Here is a 21168-nt window from a genome sequence, read left to right as displayed (position 1 = left end):
GGCATGTCGCTTTCTTATATATAGTATCCAACCCTCTAGTCGTTCTTGCAGAGATAACTTGTATCTTGGTTGGATTTTTATAGATTCAATAACTTCTGTTGAAGGGACCACGTCTTGTTGGAGGGGGAGTTTCTTCACTCTTAAGTCCAATTTTTCTTCATTAGTTTGTAGAATTATCTTATACATGTCCCTTTCCCCTGCTTCAACCTGAGATATGTATGTTAGTGGAATAGACGAGTTTATTTTATAAAGTATAATATCAAGTTTTTGAGATAATGAAACGTAAATGAGTGTAATAGCAAAAATGCACGTGATTGCACACTAATATCTACTTTTGTTTCGTTTTAGAGCATGAGGGTTAGAGATAATTAAAATAATTGAATATGTTTTTTACAAACAAAAAATTATCAATAAAATATTAAAATTTTTTATTTGAAAGCCATAAAATTAGATAAAGATGACTTCAGTACATAGAAGTTGTAAATTAAAATATCAAAAGAATTTCTAATTTTCATGAGCATTTGATTATATAAACCAATCACACTACACATCCAATGAAAATTGTCACATCCTTTGAAGCTTGCATATGTTACAACATTATGTAGTCTTTATAAAATATATAATGGATTATACAATAGCTTTGGTTTCAATTCTTTAGTCTTTTTCTTACTTTCTTATCATAACTCTGTATCGTAACTTAAGTCTTGAGACACTATCAACATACATCTCAAGCAATAAAACATGAAAATAGTAATGAAATCTAACCTACATTCAGTTTACAATTTTCTTACCATATTGATTTGGTAAAACTATATACCATGATTAACCTAATTTATCACATAAATATTCATTAACTTAACGAGAGTCACATTACTTAGTGTGCTTGTTAGAGCGACATATCTTACATTTTTTGTTTAATTTCATTTTCATCTATTGCGATTAATAGATACACTACCTGTAAACCCATAAAAAACAAGGGGAAAGAACCACTACTTCATTTTATTTTACGTTTGCTTCATTAAATTTCTTAATATCCGCATGTGAGAATTATTTATAATGCTTTAAGTATAGGAAAAGATGTTTCAACATTTCCAACTTCCATTTTATTTCAGCATTGTTGTTTTCCATCACAATTCAATAACTTGTTATTATATAACAAAAATGGAACAAACGATCAATCTATCAGTTCACAATCTATTGGTATTGAAGTAATACTTTAGTTTACAATTGAAATAAAATATGTCTACAATAGAAACTGATCAAATTTTAGTAAAGAGCTTTCTCACGTATTGCCTTGCAAGCTTAATTAACTAATTCTAAGAAGAATATCTTAAAATTTCTTTACATAAAAGATATATATCTATTGGTTATAGTTATTAAATATATTAAAAAAAATAGTTTATGCATGAACTAATAAATAATATATGAGTTCTTGATTGCAAAAAGTTCACCATATTAACTTAGATATTATCACAAATATTATAGGTAGCCGTTAGCATGTACCATTTGATATTATCTATCTAAATTCATAATATTAGCCGAAGCTACCACACGTTAATCGTTAATGAGATCACTCAAGTGATTTAAATTTCAAATATATATAGAAATAAATCCAAATCGAAAAGTGCACATACCTGGTGCATTTCAAGAATATAATTGCAGCCTTGTTGATGATGTCGGAAAAGTCCAAAAGAGACCTTCCAAGTGCCTTGTACTACACACCTGCCTCGACTTCTCTTTTTAATTGAATGTTTACTGCTTGATTCAGGTAGATCCTGTACGAAAGAAAAAGAAGCACATTATAATAAAAAGAGCCTCAACTAAGCCAAAGATAAAATTAAAAGTGTAGGTATATTAGATAAAGGAGATAAATAGACTCAATAGTCAATTAGTCAGAAGTGGCCCTGTACGAAAGAAAGTACTACAAACATCAATTGAAATTCTTAACAAAAAATTAAAGTGACCATCTAACTTTTAATGAAATAGTGAGACACATTACCATCTAACTTTTAATATCACTTCTCACATTTTTCTCCATCAATATAATTTAGTCATCAAATGCAAAGTAATTCTTGTTGCATTGTTAAGTTTTTCTATTAGATGAGCACTTTTTTATACTAAAATACAAATATTACTTAACAAATCTCTTTTCTCAAGTAGAATTAATGAGATCAAGTAACCACCAAAAAATTGTTCTAATATTTAATGTAGCAAATAATTTTTTATGCTCATAATTGTCATTGTAAGAGTTAGATTATATCCTTTTTTTTAGCACTTTTAGACTTTAAAGTGGTAGATTTAGTAAATAGAATAAGTACTTAGTACTCAATCTTTTGATGACCACCCTATTCTCAAGGAATAACTTCAATAACTGTACCACTTCAACTAATTGCTATGGATAAAGTCCATCTCAACCCAACAAAGCAACATTTGTTGGTTATGTACAATTTCTTCATATAGTGATCATAACAAAGCAACATTTGACTTTTTGTATTACTACTACTACTACTATTATTTTTATTATTATTATTTTTATTATTATTATTATTATTATTATTATTATTATTATTACTATTATTATTTTAAATCATGAGATTAAATTATAAAATTTTTACATAGATATAGTTGAAATTAATATATGTTCACAATTTACAAAATATATATATTTATAAATGTTAGTAACATTGATGTAACTATCATGTTATATAACTGAACAACATGGGTTAATCGAGCCATCAAAATTCAGATCAGACCGTTAGATATGATAAAACTTACAAAAGAATATATTTGGTAAAGTATTAGACTTATTGGATATACGGATGTCGAGATATCCTCGAATTCAAAATTTCCGCTTTTATGGTAAATATTGACAATATAGTAGAAAAAGAATAAAGAGAGATTTGACTCGCTAAAAATCAATTATTGGGTTGTTTAAAGTGCATGCGAAGATCTCCAACTCTTCATCATCCATTTGATTTTCTTTAGTATTGCCAGACTCTGATGGAATGCCTATTAAACTAAGAGCATATAACAAAGATTAGAGTTAAAATTCAACCAAACTAAAATCAGTTATCTTTGTAAAAAATTATATGCTACTTAGCTTCTATTTTCTTTTCGATCACTGACAACATGGACATTTCCTATTTTACTTCTACTTGCATCCTCAATCTGAATGTTTATGGAGTTTCAATACGGGTCACGAAAAAATGACATAACAGTGCGTTAATTTTTTATAATCTTCTACAACTGAAAAGTCAGAAAACAAAACATATCCACATAAATTTTGGTCATAAATAAAATCGAATTAAGGATTTTGAATTTACCTGTGCAAGAATTTTATCATTCCTTCAGCAGCTAAATAGGATAAACGTAGCAATCTCCTTTAATAAGCGGAAGTTTTGAGTGACTTTGTCATGAATATAGTGCAATTGTATGAAAATTTTGGCTGAAAAATGTTAGTTATATTACATTAGTTTTGCATAACTAAAGAATTACAAGTTATTTTTGTAAAATATTAAATAATTATTACATTGTCACTTGTGTTTGATGCATTTCGCTTTCTTTTTTGAAATCTCCAACCCTCTAGTCGTTCTTGCAAGGATAACTTGTATCTTGGTTTGATTTTTATGGATTCAATAATTTCCGTTAGAGGAACCACGTCTTGTTAGAGAGCGAGTTTCTTCTCTTTTATATCGAATTTTACATCATTATTTTGTACAATTATGTGATACATGTCCCTTTCCCCTACTTCAACCTGAGATATGTATGTTAGTAGGATAGACAAGTTTATTTTAAAAATTATAATATCAAGTTCTTGAGATAAAAATGTGTCTGATAGCAAAAATGCACATGATTGCACGCTAATATTTAATTTTGTTTCTTTTCAGTGCATGAGGGCCAGAGATAATTAAAATAATTTATTACCTTGTCACTTGTATTTGATGCATTTCGCTTTCTATTTTATAATATCCAACCCTCTAGTCGTTCTGCAAGTATAACTTGTATCTTGGTTTGATTTTTATGAATTTAATAATTTCCGTTAGTGGAACCACGTCTTGTTGGAGAGTGAGTTTCTTCACTTTTGTATCTAATTTTTCAGCATTAGTTTGTACAATTATGTGATACATGTCCCTTTCCCCTGCTTCAACCTGAGATATGTATGTAAGTAGGATAGACGAGCTTATTTTAAAAATCATAATATCAAGTTTGAGATGAAGAAACGTAAATGTGTGTAATAGCAAAAATGCACGTGATTGCACACTAATATCTAATTTTGTTTCTTTTTATTGGATGAGGGCTGGAGATAATTAAAATAATTTAATAACTTTTCGGCAAAAAAACGTGTTATATAATAATTAAAGAACAAATAAAAAATTATCAATAAAATAATAAAATTGATTTGTACAAGCCTAATCGAATTTGTCATTGGGCAACTATATCAAATGATTAAAAAAAAAAAAGAAAAAGATGCTCGAATTCAAAATTTCCTCTTTTATGGTAAATATTGACAATATAGTAGAAAAAGAATAAAGAGAGATTTGACTCGCTAAAAATCAATTATTCGGTTGTTTAAAGTGCATGCGAAGATCTCCAACTCTTCATCATCCATTTGATTTTGTTTAGTATTGCCCGACTCTGATGGAATGCCTATTAAACTAAGAGCATATAACAAAGATTAGAGTTAAAATTCAACCAAACTAAAATCAGTTATCTTTGTAAAAAATTATATGCTACTTAGCTTCTATTTTCTTTTCGATCTCACTGACAACATGGACATTTCCTATTTTACTTCTACTTGCATCCTCAATCTGAATGTTTATGGAGTTTCAATACGGGTCACGAAAAAATGACATAACAGTGCGTTAATTTTTTATAATCTTCTACAACTGAAAAGTCAGAAAACAAAACATATCCACATAAATTTTGGTCATAAATAAAATCGAATTAAGGATTTTGAATTTACCTGTGCAAGAATTTTATCATTCCTTCGGCAGCTAAATAGGATAAACGTAGCAATCTCCTTTAATAAGCGGAAGTTTTGAGTGACTTTGTCATGAATATTGTGCAATTGTATGAAAATTTTGGCTGAAAAATGTTAGTTATATTAACATTAGTTTTGCATAACTAAAGAATTACAAGTAATGTTTGTAAAATATTAAACAATTATAACCTTGTCACTTGTATTTGATGCATTTCGCTTTCTTTTTTATAATATCCAACCCTCTAGTCGTTCTGCAAGGATAATTTGTATCCTGGTTGGATTTTTTCGGATTCAATAATTTTCGTTGGACGAACCTCATCTCGCTCGAGAGGCAGTTTCTTCACTCTCATGTGCAATTTTTCATTATTATTTGTACAATTTTATGATACATGTCCCTTTCCGCTGCGTCGACCCGAGATATGTATGTTAGTAGAATAGACGAGTTTATTTTATAAATTACAATATCAAGTTTTTTAGATAAAGAAATATAAATGTGTGTAATGGCAAAAATGCACGTGATTGCACACTGATATCTAATTTTGTTTCTTTTTAGTGCATGAGGGCTAGAGATAATAAAAATAATTGAACAAGTTTTTTACAAAAAGAGTGTTATATGAAGATTAAAGAACAAATAAAAATTGTCAATAAAATAATAAAATTGATTGGTACAAGCCTAATCGAATTTGTCATTGGACAACCATATCAAACGATTTTGAAAAGAAAAATGATGTTTGAATTCAAAATTTCCACTTTTATGATAAATATTGACAAAAGAGTAGAAAAAGATTAAAGAGAGATTCGACTGGCTACAAATCAATTATTGGCTTGTTGAAAGCACATGCGAAGATCTCCAACTCTTCATCATCAATTTGATTTTGTTTACCATTGCCCGACTGTGATGGAATGCCTATTAAAATAAGGGCGTATGACAAAGATAAGAGTTAAAATTCAAGCAAACTAAAACCAATTATTTTTGTAAGAAATTATATGCTACTTACCTTCTATTTTCTTTTCGATCTCACTGACAGCATTTACATTTCTTATATTATTTCCAATTCCATCCTCAATCTGAATGTTGTTGAAGTTTCAATACGGGTCATGAAGAAATGACATAACAGTGCGTTAATTTTTTATAATCTTCTACAATTGAAAAGTCAGAAAACAAAACATATCCAGATAAATTTTGGTCATAAATAAAATCGAATTATGGATTTCGAATTTACCTGTGCAAGAATTTGATCATTCTTTCGGCAGCTAAATAGTATAAACGTTGTAACCTCCTTTAAAGAGCAGAAGTTTTGAGTGACTTTGTCATTAATATAGTGCAATTCTATGATAATTTTGACTGAAAAATGTTAGTTATATTACATTAGTTTTGCATAACTAAAGAATTACAAGTAATTTTTGTAAAATATTAAACAATTATTACCTTATCACTTGTATTTGATGCATTTCGCTTTCTTTTTTATAATATCCAACCCTCTAGTCGTTTTGCAAGGATAACTTGTATCTTGGTTTGATTTTTATGGATTTAATAATTTCTGTTAGAGGAACCACGTCTTGTTGGAGTGAGTTTCTTCACTTTTATGTCCAACTTTTTATCATTATTTTGTACAATTATGTGATACATGTCCCTTTCCCCTGCTTCAACCTGAGATATCTATGTAAGTAGGATAGACGAGATTATTTTAAAAATTATAATGTCAAGTTTTTGAGATAAAGTAACGTATATGTGTGTATAGTAAAAATGCACGTGATTGCACACTAATATCTAATTTTGTTTCTTGTTAGTGCACGAGGAATTTGAATAGTTTTCTACAAAAAAAGTGTTATATGAAGATTAAAGAACAAATAAAGTATTATCAATAAAATAATAAAATTAATTTACAAGCCTAATCGAATTTGTCGTTGGGCAACTATATCAAACGATTCTGAAGAGGAAAAAGATGTTTGAATTCAAAATTTCCTATTTTATGGTAAATATTGACAAAATAGTAGAAAAAGAATAAAGAGAGATTCGACTGGCTATAAATCAATTATTGGGTTGTTTAAAGCGCATGCGAAAATCTCCCACTGTTCATCATCCATTTGATTCTGTTTACCGTTGCCTGGCTCTGATGGAATGCCTATGAAAACAAGAGCATATAACAAAGATAAGAGTTAGAATTCAACCAGACTAAAACCAATTAATTTTGTAAGAAATTATATGCTACTTACCTTCTATTTTTTTTTCGACCTCACTGACAACATGGACATTTCTTATATTGCTTCCGGTTCCATCCTTAATCTGAATGTTGTGGAAGTTTCAATACGGGTCATGAAGAAATGACATAAGAGTGCGTTAATTTTTTATAATCTTTTACAATAGAAAAGTCAGAAAAGAAAACATATCCACATAAAATTTTGTCATAAATAAAATCAAATTATGGATTTTGAATTTACCTGTGCAAGAACTAGATCATTCCTCCGGCAGCTAAATAGTATAAACGTTGCAACCTCCTTTAAAGAGCGGAAGTTTTGAGTGACTTTGTCATGAATATAGTACTATTGCATGAAAATTTTGATTGAAAAATGTTAGTTATATTACATTAGTTTTTCATAACTAAAGAATTACAAAATATTTATGTAAAATATTTAACGATTATTACCTTGTCACTTGTATTTGAGGCATTTCGCTTTCTTTTTTGTAATATCCAACCCCCTAGTCGGTCTTGCAGGGATAACTTGTATCTTGGTTGGATCTTTATGGATTCAATAATTTGTGTTAGTGGGACCACATCTTGTTGGAGAGGAAGTTTCTTCACTCTTATGTCCAATTTTTCTTCATTATTTTGTACAATTATGTGATACATGTCCCTTTCCCCTGCTTCAACCTGAGTTATGTATGTTAGTAGAATAGACGAGTTTATTTATAAATTTTAATATCATGTTTTTGAGATAAAGAAACGTAAATGTGTGTAACAGCAAAAATGCACGTGATTGCACATTAATATCTATTTTTTTTTCTTTTTAGTGCATGAGGGCTAGAGATAATTAAAATGATTGAATAAGTATTCTACAAACAAAATGTTAAATGAAGATTAAAGAACAAACAAAAAATTATCAATAAAACAATAAAATTTCCCAATACAAAACCATAGGATGAGATAAAGATGACTTCAGTTCCTAATATCAATAGAATTTTTAATCTTCATGTGCATTTGATTATATAAACCTAGCTTATATTGCACATCCAATTAAGTGAATCAAAATAGTCACATGCTTTGAAGATTGCATATGTTACAACACTATGTAGTCTTTATAGAATATATAATGGATTATACAATAACTTTCTCTTATCCTTTTTTTCAGTTATCTTGAAAGAAAAGAATTTTGCACAATTATTGTGTTAAAACAATTTTATCATTATCAGTGAAAACTCCGTATTGTAACTTAAGTCTTGAGACAATATCAACATACATCTCAAGCAACAAAACATGAAATTGATAATGAATCTAACCTACATTCAGTTTACAATTTACTTACCTTATTGATTTGGTAAAACTATATAACATGATTAACCTAATTTATCACATAAATAGTTTTTATTTACCGTAATTAAGTTATTCACTAGCAATATGTTCTTACAAAATTGTTTTTAGTTTCATGAAGTAATAAGTTACATTTTTACAACACTCACTTATTCATATATATAATGGCAGTTTTTATTAGCTTAATGAGAGTTACATTACTTTGTGTGTTTGTTAGATCGACATATCTTACATTTTTTGTTTAAATTAATTTTCATATATTGCAATTCAATAGATACACTACTTCCAACTCCCATTTTATTTCAGCATTGTTGTTTTCCATCACAATTCAATAACTTGTTACTATATAACAAAAAGGGAAAACACCGATTCAATCTATCAGTTCACAATATATTGGTATTGAAGTAATACTTTAGTTTAAAATTGAAATGAAATCTGTCTGTAATAGAAACTGATCAATTTTATTAAAGAGCTTTCTCATGTATTGCCTTGCTAGCTTAATTAACTAATTCCAAGAAGATGTATATCTATTTGTTATAGTTATTAAATATATTAAACAAAATAGTTTATGTATAAACTAATAAATAATATATGAGTTCTTGATTGCAAACAGTTCACTATTTTAACTTAGATATTATCACAAATATTATAGGTAGCCGTTAGCATGCACCATCCGATATTATCTATCTAAATTCGTAATATTGGCCGAAGCTACCACACGTTAATGATTGATTAACATGCATCTAAAATCATTGATCTTGCATGAAACAATAAAAAAGAAATAAAAAACGATGAGATCACTCAAGTTATTTAAGTTTCAAATATATATAGAAATAAATCCGAATCGAAAGTGCACATACCTTGTGCATTTCAAGAATATAGTTGCAGCCTTGTTGATGATGTCGGAAAAGTGCAAAAGAGACCTTCCAAGTGCCTTGAACTACACACCTGTCTCGACTTCTCTTTTTAATTGAATATCTACTGCTTGATTCAGGTTGATCCTGTACCAAACAAAAAGAAGCACATTAAAATAAAAAGAGCTTCAACTAAGCCACATATAAAGTAAAAAGTGTAGGCATATTAGATAAAAGAGATAAACAGACTCAACAGCCAATTAGTCGGAAGTGGCCCTATACGAACTAAAGTACTATAAACTTCAATTGAAATTCTTAACAGAAAATTAAAGTGACCATCTAACTTTTAATGAAATAGCGAGACACATTGCCTTATATTGCAAAGTAAATCCCTTTATTACCAAATTTAGATCAATAAATAACTTCCTTATTCAATAATATCACTTCTAGCATTTGTCTCCATCAATATATTTTAGTCATCAAATGCAAAGTAATTCTTGTTGCATTGTTAAGTTTTTCTATTAGATGAGCTCTTTTTTATACTAAAATACAAAATTTACTTAACAACTCTTTTTTCTCAAAGTAACCACCAAAAAATTGTTCTAATATTTAATGTAATTAGCAAATATTTTTTTATGCTCATATTTGTCATTGTAAGAATTAGATTATATCCTTTTTTAGCACTTTTAGACTTTACAGTGGTAGATTTAGTAAATAGAATAAGCAGTTAGTACTCAACTTCAATAACTAAACCACTTCAACTAATCGCTATGGATAAAGTCCATCCAAACCCAATAAAGCAACATTTGCTGCTTATGTACAATTTCTTCATATAGTGATCATAGCAATCCTATAATCGAAATAACTTCAATGTTGTATATTTTAATGTACTCTTATACCATTCAAAATATTTAAGGCTAACAATATGCAAAAGAAGAAGCCATCATTTAGTTCAATGATAGTCACATATCCAACTATGGACGACGCTCTTACACTGAATAAAATAAGTATGAAGGATTATGTGCATGTGAAAAATAAATAAGATCAGTATAATATGAAAAATAAAAGGCATGAAATAAGTGAACAAATATGAAATCTTAATAGTGAGAATTTATACGACAACAATGGATAAAGGTGAAAAGAGTATACGTGTTCTATGGTACCCTGTCCCATAAGGATTACGAATTAAAATGATAAGCAACATAAGCGTTGGCGAAATAACTCAAGTGCATCCACTGGATAAACTTTTCGGTTTGTTGTCATAATTAATTTTCAGGATGAACTCGGTGGGTTTGAGGCAATTCTCGTATCCAATATCTTGTGGGCCCAAGTTGTGACATAATGGTATCAAAGCGATCCCCAAGCAGAGTCGCAAGCTAAGTGTTATTGGGGACAAAGTGCGATGTGCTTGGGGAGCCACCTCTTAAACCTACAGGATAAAATGCTACATTCACGAGAGTCACCTCCAGAATCCTGATACCTAACGATCGATCAATCGATAAGTCACTCCGTGATGAGGACATCACATTCTAAATGAGCGGTGATTGTGATGCCCCATTCCACATATATTAGAAACAAATCAGCATTGACCAAAGAACTCAAGCACATTCATTTGATATCCCTTTTCGGTAAGTGTCATAACTGTACTTTAGGATGCATAGAGTGAGTTTGGAGGCAATTCTTAGGTCCAACGGGCTCGCTTGCTTGAGGCGTGACATGTTCTATAAAAATCTTTGATCATTGTGTTTAACAAATTAAAAATGATGTTTAAAAAATAGAGAAGATGTTTTGCAGAGTTCATAATACAAAAAATACTATGAACATAACGTATTGCCACTTTTCATTAAAAATTTGAGTGTAAGAGGTTGTATAAAAGAAAAAGGTATTTAATTGGAAAACCAACTGAGTTTGTTGTGAATGATGCAAACACTATTTTAGCCTATGAAGTTTATATTTCTAAAGCAAGCCAAATATATTGTATGTAACTTATTTTTGTTCTAAGAGTCATTTCCTTAATTTCAAAGCTAATTGGAGTTTAAATCACCAGGAGAAGAATCGATATGGAGTAAAAAATCTTATGTTTCTTAATATCTATTAGAATGTGCTTGCAAATTGGTGATACCGTTGGAAGATCTATGAAGATTTTTATGAGTGAAAGATTCTACAGGCTCTACTGTTTTATTGTAATGAGATTGAACAAACTTAAGGTAATAGTAACAAGCTTTATCTGTTGAGAAATGATTGAACACTCAACATTGATTTTGGGTGCCTAGGCCTCTTGTAACTAGGGAGGGGGTTAGGCAAGACCGGTACCCATTTATTGATGATCGGGAAAAAAATTCCTGTACCCTGAGAAAGCTCAAAACTAGGAGTACTACTCCCTTGTAAATCATTTAAAGAAAAAGTTGGGGCAATAACATGTCTAAGTAGATAGATATTTTGAGTAGCATGGATATCTCATTCCCTGAAAATACGTAATTTGCTTCCTGTCACATGCTTCATTTGTCAGGAGTCCACCATATTATCCCCTTCCCTAAAACTGTTCAAAATAATTATATTGCCAACTTCTTTTGATTGCATGATTTTTTGTCAGAATATGCCGCAACCATTAGTTGTCTCTGTGTTGGGACTTCATCTGTGCAAAAACATTTTCAACATCGATTCTATCTAGATCCTCTTGAAGGAATGTGCTTCAACCAATTCGAAATCTTGATAAAATGATATTGCTTTAATGTAAATACTAAAAAATTGCAAGCACTACATCTCATTGATTATTGCGTCGATCCGTGCATGCTCCTGTGCACAGGGTTCTCCTAAGATGCACCATGGCAGGAAGTTGGCATAGGAAGTGAACCAATGTGTCATCAACATTATGTCATCCAAGCAAACCATAGAACAAACAATGATACAAAGTTATGTATATGTCCCTCAATCAAGGAGGTTGTTGTCGACTTCCATTAATGGCGAACCATTATTATTGCCAAATCTGCAACTAGAAGCTACAGCTGGAAAAAACTAGCAAAAAATTCCCGCACCTTTGCACCTTGACTCCGAAAGAACACTTGTGCTATAATCGTCATATGTAAACAACACTAGCATTTAGATGCCATTGCAATCATTTGTTGACCTAAAATCAGTTATTCATCAATTGCCACAAAAGTATTGATATTGAAGGTTTAATTGCAAGCTGCTAGAAACCGTAAAAATTTTTGAAGATCTATTGCTTCACAAACCAAATGGCAAGTCGTTTAATTAAATGATCCTCATCATATGAGGTTCGCTGAAACACATGGAGAAATTCTAGCCCGAACCTGGTTTGGCTAAACATAAACTAATTATATGGCAAGTGCAATACACTTGTCGTGTGATTGATGGACAGTTTAGGAAAGTGAACAATCATATATAAAGTGTGATACACTTGTTTTTTGAATGATATGGGGTGGTCAAACCTGGTATGGGTAAGAATTTTCCAACCACTTGTTTGCAGACTTCTAACATTAATTATCAATGCATAAAATGTCTTTTTCAACCTAAAAGAGTTCACATAGGTTACCAGTATGACTTTTTTTATTTTTACCATCATCTCACCAATGGTTATAACTATTACAATCAATATGGATGACAACGTCCTGAATCGAGAACCACATAACTGAATAGCTCTGTGCAAAATTTGCCTCTATTTTTTATATCTTGGAACCCACCACCATCAATATGGATAGATTTGACAGTCATTTAATAATCTTCGGTTCCCCACAACCACATTGCTAGTATACTTACCACCCTACGTGCATGCCAAATTTAGTTGTTTCAACATTGCGACTCTCCAATTTGGCCACATTAGAGTTTGGTTACTAACACCTTCATCACAAACTGTATCATCACTATGCTGCATAGATTTAGCATTAGTCATGACCCATAATGACATGTTGCACCACCATTTGTATGTCCATGTCGTGATCGGTTTCGCTGTTGCCTTTGTTATTTGATATCTTTCATTCCAAATCCACATGAAATACTTCGTGACAAAGGTTCTCTACCTAGTAGAGTAAATGACACTTTCAACTTGTACCACATCCAATCTTGGTCATGGGTGATGATGTTGTTCACAGTCTTCAATGCTAACTAAACCTTTGTAAGAGTTTGAATTTCTCTTCAACTTGTTATTGAGAGATTAAAAATCATGGATATTGAGATGCTACTTATTACCTGTTTCTATATTAACCAAATTTCTGTTGTTGGACAAGTTGAAAGGTTTATCATGTAAGTTTAACTAAGATAATAGTGAATATGAGTTTTTAAAGAAAATGGACTTTGGATATGAAAAATAGTTGCATATTGTTAAAGATATAGAGAATAGACAGATGGATCTAGAACCGAAACCAAAACTACTAGAAAAAATATTTATTGCTCTAAGTATGAAAAATAACATACCAAGAGATCTAATTTGGTCCCAGGATAGGATAATATAAGGGAATAAATGCCTTCCAACTCATTACGTGGCAAACTAATAGTTGCGCATTGAGACACTTATGAAAAAAAATAAAAAATAAAAAACATGTGTGCGGTGATAAGAGAGAATGTATAATAGTTGAACAATCAATTACTTTTGTGGCTTCCAAACATGGAAGGCAAAGAATTTTTTTTATCAACATATCAGAGTAAATACGAAAACTAGTATATAATTATGGATGATATCCTAGTTCATGTCTTCTCTTCTCCATTAATGTAAGTTAGAATATTAAACCCTTAGAAGAATATGATTTTCAACTATGAGCCATGATAGTTAGTACTATAAGTTGGGGTCACAAAAATATTTTCTTATGACTATATATTTTTTTAAAATTTTAATATTATTTATTTATTTACTTTTTTTCCCTCCTTTTGTACTCTTATCATTACCACAAAAAATTTCCACCTTTTTCCTCTTCATGTTTCTCCTAAATCCTTTGTGATATTCTATTTTCTCCACAATACCCTCATCATTTATGTTTTTCAAAATAGAGAGTTGGCCAAGTAGATATCCGAATTTGGAATGTTCTCCCTACGACGTCTTAAATATGAAGTATTTTACTAATCAAATCTTCAAGTTTCAAGTCAAAGAGATACAACAATCGTTTTTGGTCTTAATTAAATTATCATCATTCAATAGTCAATAATATTAGATATTGATATATGAAATGTGTTCAACTATTTTTCCTTATATGTGCATTCAAAATTCATATTTTTGCATCCCATAAATTTAGAATTAGTATTATTTTAGTTTTATTGGTCACAAGGATCTCACATCATATCTTGTAACTGACAAACCTCCATCAAACTAATGTTAATTTAATGGTCGTGTACTACACATATGGTTGCCGGTCGCTGATCACGATGCATGATGGGTCGAGATGAAGAGGGACCCAACCTAGGATCGGATTGACACAATAAAAATAAGTGGGTTGGTCCATTCAGGACTAGTTCGAAGATGATTGTAGGTATCGATATATGGGTAGGCCCGGCCTAGTGACCCAAGATCTCCTAATCCTAGGTCAAGCTAGTGGGCCGGTCTAACCGGGCCAATATTTTTTTTTTAATAATACATGTCATATATTTTTTATTTTATTCTTTTACGTAAATTATTCGAAATTTTTTATACTTTTGAAACTCTAAAAAGTTTTATCTTTACTGTTCTTTTTTTAAATTACTACATCAATTCACTAATACTGAACGTTAGTTTTTAAAAGTTTATTTTAAATCCTTTTTGGGCTTGTTATTCTTTAGGTTCATTATTGTTAGCTTGTTAGTTAAATTGTTTTTTAACTTCATTATGTGGTTTTAATTAGTCTCTTTTTTGTTATAATTTTTTATTTTATTTGATTATTTATTTATTTATTTCAAAATAAAATCATAAATTATTTAAGTTCATTCCAAAAAGTATCTCAATTTCAATAAAAAAAAATGGCACAATCAGGGCTCGTCTGAGCCTGGCCCATGTCTCAATGGGGCTAATTCATGGTCTTGACCAGAGTTTAAAGATGGATGCATTCGGGGCTCATTTAAAGGCCCATAACCACCTCAAAATCGGCCATGAATAATATTGGGTTGATCCTGAACATGTCTTTTTGGGGCTAGACATGCTAGTCTTGGGAAAAATTATGAACCTTGGGTCGTTGAGTTTTAAGGTGAAAAGATCTGAGGGCAAGCATTGTTTTAAAGGGAATTAAGAAGAACAATTTGGAGATAAAACAAAAGGTAGCAAGGGTACTTCTTGACACAAAACAGAGCATCTAAGAGTGAGAGCAAGAGACGTTGGTAGCAAGTAGAGCACGTTGAAGCTAATGAAAGAATTTACAAACTTAAATTAAAGTTGAATCTCTTGTTGAACCCTAATTATAGAAAAAAATCTCTTAAAATATTCAAAATCTAATATTTATTTTTCAAAACATTGATAGGAAAGGAAAGTAATTAAAAACAAAATGGAGAGAAAAAAGAACAACAATTAATTATATACCTGAGGCTCAATTAAACTTGCCGACAGAGTACAAGAGATGGGATCTGGTGATAGCACATCACCGGAATCTTCATAGGGTGAATTTGAATTCAGTGCAGACGAAATTACACAGCCAAAATCTTCGATGTACGTTCTTGAAGAATTCTGTTGGTAAATCATACGACTACGATGAATTAACAACTCGATTCAGAAATAAGGGTTAAAGAAGAAAAAAAAAAAGAATCAAATGCTTGAGAAAATGGAGATTGGAGCTACATGCGTAGAATTCATCTTACATTTTTGGAGTTTTCTGCCATTTCTCGACCGTTTAAAGAGTCAGAGGTAAGGTTCCTAGTGCTCTCCGCTCTCAGTACTCTATGGACCTGAATAGTGTTCTGCAATAACTATGTTGAGGGAGAAAAGGTGTGAGTAAATGTGAAGTGTGATTGTGTGTTGAGTTAGAGTGTGTGAGTAATGTTGTGTATGTATGTGTTTGTTTTTTGAACCGCAAAGCTCGACACGAGGTAGCAGAAGGCATGGAAGTTACATTTTGTCTTTTTCTCATGATATTTTCCTCTTAATTTCTTCGTTTTTAGTTTCTTTTAATTAATATTAATGTAATAATTAGTCAATAAGCATTTTTAGAAAGAAATATAAATATTCAAGCCATCTATAAATACAATTTAATAAATTATTTTCTAAATCAGATTCCTCTAGAAAAGGCAAAAAAAAGAAGAAGAAGAGAAACATCATAATATTTATGAAGATTAATTATACATTTGTAGTATTGTAATAAATCATTTATGTTTGCAAATTCTTTATGTACAACTACTGTTTTTGAATAAAATTGGAAAACTGAAAGAAGTGATAGAGTTAAAATTGATACTCAAAAATAAAAAAAAAAATTAGTCATATATACCTCTCTTGGCAGTTCAATCATTTTGGGATTTTTGTTGAAATTCGACAACATTTTAAACAAAGGATCTATTGTGATATATGTGATAGGTATGAATTAATGTAATTAATGGTGTGGAATATAAGGATAGGTATGAATTAATATCAGTTACCTGCACTCTAGTATTTTAAGTTTGAAATTAATTGCAATTATAATAAAGTTATACAAACAAACTAATTGGTTCATTGCCACCACAAAATTTATCACTCTCAAATATTTTGGAATAGAAAAATCAATTGACACTTTTGAATTCATTAAAATTATCAATAAAATAATAAAATTGATTTGTACAAGCCTAATCGAATTTTTCATTGGGCAACTATATCAAACGATTTTGAAAAGAAAAAAGATGTTCGAATTTAAAATTTTCTCTTTTAAGGAAATATTGACAAAATAGTAGAAAAAAAATAGAGAGAGCATTGACTGGCTACAAACCAATTATTGGGTTGTTTAAAGTTCATGCAAAGATCTCCAACTCGTCATCATTCATTTGATTTTGTTTATCATTGCCCGACTTTGATGGAATGCCTATTAAAATAAGAGCTTATAACAAAGATAAGAGTTAAAATTCAACAAAACTAAAACCAGTCATTTTTGTAAGAAATTATATGCTACATACCTTCTTTTTTCAGTTCAATCTCACTGACAACATGGACATTTCTTATATTACTTTTAGTTCCATCCCCCATCTGAATGTTGTGGAAGTTTCAATACGGGTCATAAAGAAATAACATAGAAGTGCGTTAATTTTTTAAAATATTCTATAATTGAAAAGTCAGAAAAGAAAACATTTCCACATAAATTTTGGTCATAAATAAAATTGAATTATGGATTTTGAATTTACCTGTGCAAGAACTAGATCATTCCCCCGGCAGCTAAATACTATAAACATTGCAACGTCCTTTAAAGAGCGGAACTTCTGAGTGACTTTGTCATGAATATAGTACTATTGCATGATAATTTTGATTGAAAAATTTTAGTTATATTACAGTAGTTTTGCATATAAAGAATTACAAATCATTTATGTAAAATATTAAACAATTATTACCTTGTAACTTGTATTTGTGGCATTTCGCCTTCTTTTTTGGTAATATCCAACCCTCTAGTCGTTCTTGCAGGGATGACTTGTATCTTTGTTGGATTATTATGGATTCTATAATTTCCATTACAGGGACCACATCTTGTTGGAGAGGGAATTTCTTCACTCTTATGTCCAAATTTTTATTCATTATTTTGTACAATTATAATGTTACTTGTCCCTTTCCCCTCCTTCAATCGGAGAATATGTATGTCAGTAGAATAGACGAGTTTATTTTATAAATTATAATATCATGTTTTTGAGATAAAGAAACTTAAATGTGTGTAATAGCAAATATGCACGTGCTTGCACGATAATTTACAATGTTGTTTCTTTTTAGTGCATGAGGGCTACAGATAATTAAAATTATTGAATAAGTGTGTACAAACAAAGTATTATATGAAGACTAAAGAACAAATAAAAAATTATCAATAGCATAATAAAATTGATTTTGTCATTTGGCAACTATATCAAACGATTCTGAAAAGAAAAAAGATGTTCGAATTCAAAATTTTCTCTTTTATGGTAAATATTGACAAAATAGTAGAAAAAGAATAAAGAGAGATTCGACTGGCCACAAATCAAATATTAGGATTTTTAAATCACATGCAGTGATCTCTAACTTTTTATCATCCATTGATTTTGTTTATCGTTGCCCGACTCTGATGGAATGTCTATTAAAACAAGAGCACATAACAAAGATAAGAGTTAAAATTCAACCAAACTAAAACCAACCATTTTTGTAAGAAATTATATTCTACATACCTTGTATATTCATTTTGATCTCACCGATAACATGGATATTTTTTTATATTACTTTTAGTTCCGTCCCCACTCTAAATGTTTTGGAAGTTTCTGTACGGGTCATGAAGAAATGACATAACAGAGCGTTAATTTTTTAGAATCTTCTACAATTGAAAAGTCAGAAAACAAAACATATCCATATAAATTTTGGTCATAAATAAAATCGAATTATAGATTTTGGATTTACCTGTGCAAGAACTAGATCATTCCTCTAGCAGCTAAATAGTATATACATTGCAACCTCCTTTAAAGAGCAGAAGTTTTTAGTGACTTTGTCATGAATATAGTAATATTGCATGAAAATTTTGATTGAAAAATGTTCGTTATATTACATTAGTTTTGCATAACTAAAGAAATAAAAGTTATTTATGTAAAATATTAAACAATTACTACCTTGTAACTTGTACTTGAGGTATTTTGATTTCTTTTTTGCAATATCCAATCCTCTAGTCATTCTTGCAAGGATAACTTGTATCTTGGATTGTATAATTGCCGTTAGAGAGAACACGTCTTGTTGGAGAGGGAGTTTCTTCACTCTTATGTCCAATTCTTCTTCATTATTTTGTACAATTATATGATACTTATCCCTTTTTCCTCCATCAACCGGAGATATGTATGTTAGTAGAATAGACATTTCTTATATTATATTTTTGTAAGAAATTATATGCTACATACCTTCTATTTTTATTAATATCTCACTGAGAACATGGACATTTCTTATATTACTTTTAGTTCCATCCCCAATCTGAAAGTTGTGGAAGTTTTAATACGGGTCATGAAGAAATGACATAATAGTGCGTTCATTTTTTAAAATCTTCTATATTTGTAAAGGCAGAAAAGAAAACGTATCTATATAAATTTTGATCATAAATAAAATCGAATTATTGTTTTTGAATTTACCTGTGCAAGAACTAGATCAATCCTTCGGCAGCTAAATAGCATAAACATTGCAACCTCCTTTAAAAAGCGGAACTTTTCAGTGATTTTTTCATGAATATCGTACTATTGCATTAAAATTTTAGTTATATTACATTAGTTTTGCATAACTACAGAATTACAAATCATTTATGTAAAACATTAAACAATTATTACCTTGTCACTTGTATTTGAGGCATTTCGCCTTCTTTTTGTAATATCCTATCCTCTAGTCATTCTTGTAGGGATAACCTGTATCTTGGTTGGATTTTTATGAATTCTATAATTTCTTCACACTTATGTCCAATTTTTTCTTCATTATTTTGTACAATTATGTGATACTTGTCCGTTTCCCCTCCTTCAACCGGAGATATGTATGTTAGTAGAATAGACGAGTTTATTTTATAAATTATAATATCAAGTTTTTGAGATAAAGAAATGTAAATGTGTGTGATAGCAAAAATGCACGTGCTTGCACAGTAATTTACATATTGTTTTGTTTTAGTGCATGAGAGCTACAAATAATTAAAATGATTGAATAAGTTTTCTACAAATAAAGTGTTATATGAGGAGTAAAGAACAAACAAAAAATTATCAATAGCATAATAAAATTGATTTTGTACAAACCTAATCAAATTTTTCGTTTGGCAACTATATCAAACGATTCTGAAAAGAAAAAAGCTGTTCGAATTCAAAATTTCCTCTTTTATGGTAAATATTGACAAAATAGTAGAAAAAAAATAAAGAGAGATTTGACTGGCTACAAATCAAATATTGGTTTGTTTAAAACACGTGCAAAGATCTCGATCTCTTCATCATTCATTTGATTTTGTTTATCGTTGCCCGACTCTGATGGAATACCTATTAAAATAAGATCACATAACAAAGATAATAGTCAACATTCAACCAAACTAAAACCAATCATTTTTGTAAGAAATTATATGCTACATACCTTCTATTTTCATTTCGATCTCACTTACAACATGGAAATTTCTTATATTACTTTTAGTTCCATTCCCAATCTGAATGTTGTGGAAGTTCCTATACGGGTCATGAAGAAGTGACATAATAGTACGTTAATTTTTTAAAATCTTCAATTGAAAAGTCAGAAAAGAAAACATATCAACATAAATTATGGTCATAAATAAAATCATTATGGATTTTAACTTAACTGTGCAAGATCTAGATGATTCCTCCTGCAGCTAAATAGTATAAACGTTGCAATCTCCTTTGAAGAGCAGAAGTTTTGAGTGACTTTTTCATGAATATAGTACTATTTCATGAAAATTTTGATTGAAAAATATTAGTTATATTATAGTAATTTTGCATAACTAAAGAATTACAAGTTATTTATGTAAAATATTAAACAATTAGTACATTGTCACTTGTATTTGAGAAATTTCGCTTTCTTATATGTAGTATCCAACCCTCTAGTCGTTCTTGCAGAGATAACTTGTATCTTGGTTGGATTTTTATGGATTCAATAATTTCCGTTAGAGGGATCAAGTCTTGTTGGAGAGGGAGTTTCTTCACTTTAATGTCCAAATTTTATTCATTATTTTGTACACTTTTGTGCTAC

General features: G+C 29.9%; 1 long non-coding RNA gene across 1 annotated transcript; it reads right to left on the bottom strand.

The window, feature by feature from the left end:
• Window positions 1-12074: 12074 nt before the first annotated feature.
• LOC148784999 (uncharacterized) lies at window positions 12075-16314 on the bottom strand. The gene is made up of 3 exons (XR_016062762.1): window positions 16134-16314; window positions 15859-16002; window positions 12075-12492 (listed from the first exon to the last, which is right to left on the bottom strand). It is a non-coding gene; the product is annotated as an uncharacterized LOC148784999 (long non-coding RNA).
• Between the last annotated feature and the right edge of the window lie 4854 nt (window positions 16315-21168).

This window comes from Sesamum indicum, linkage group LG11 (genome assembly GCF_026168435.1).
Source record: "Sesamum indicum cultivar Baizhima isolate 11 linkage group LG11, ASM2616843v1, whole genome shotgun sequence".
NCBI classification, from domain to species: domain Eukaryota; kingdom Viridiplantae; phylum Streptophyta; class Magnoliopsida; order Lamiales; family Pedaliaceae; genus Sesamum; species Sesamum indicum.
The sequence above is the reverse complement of the archived record's forward strand: the minus strand, read 5'-3'. Positions and strand labels throughout refer to the sequence as shown.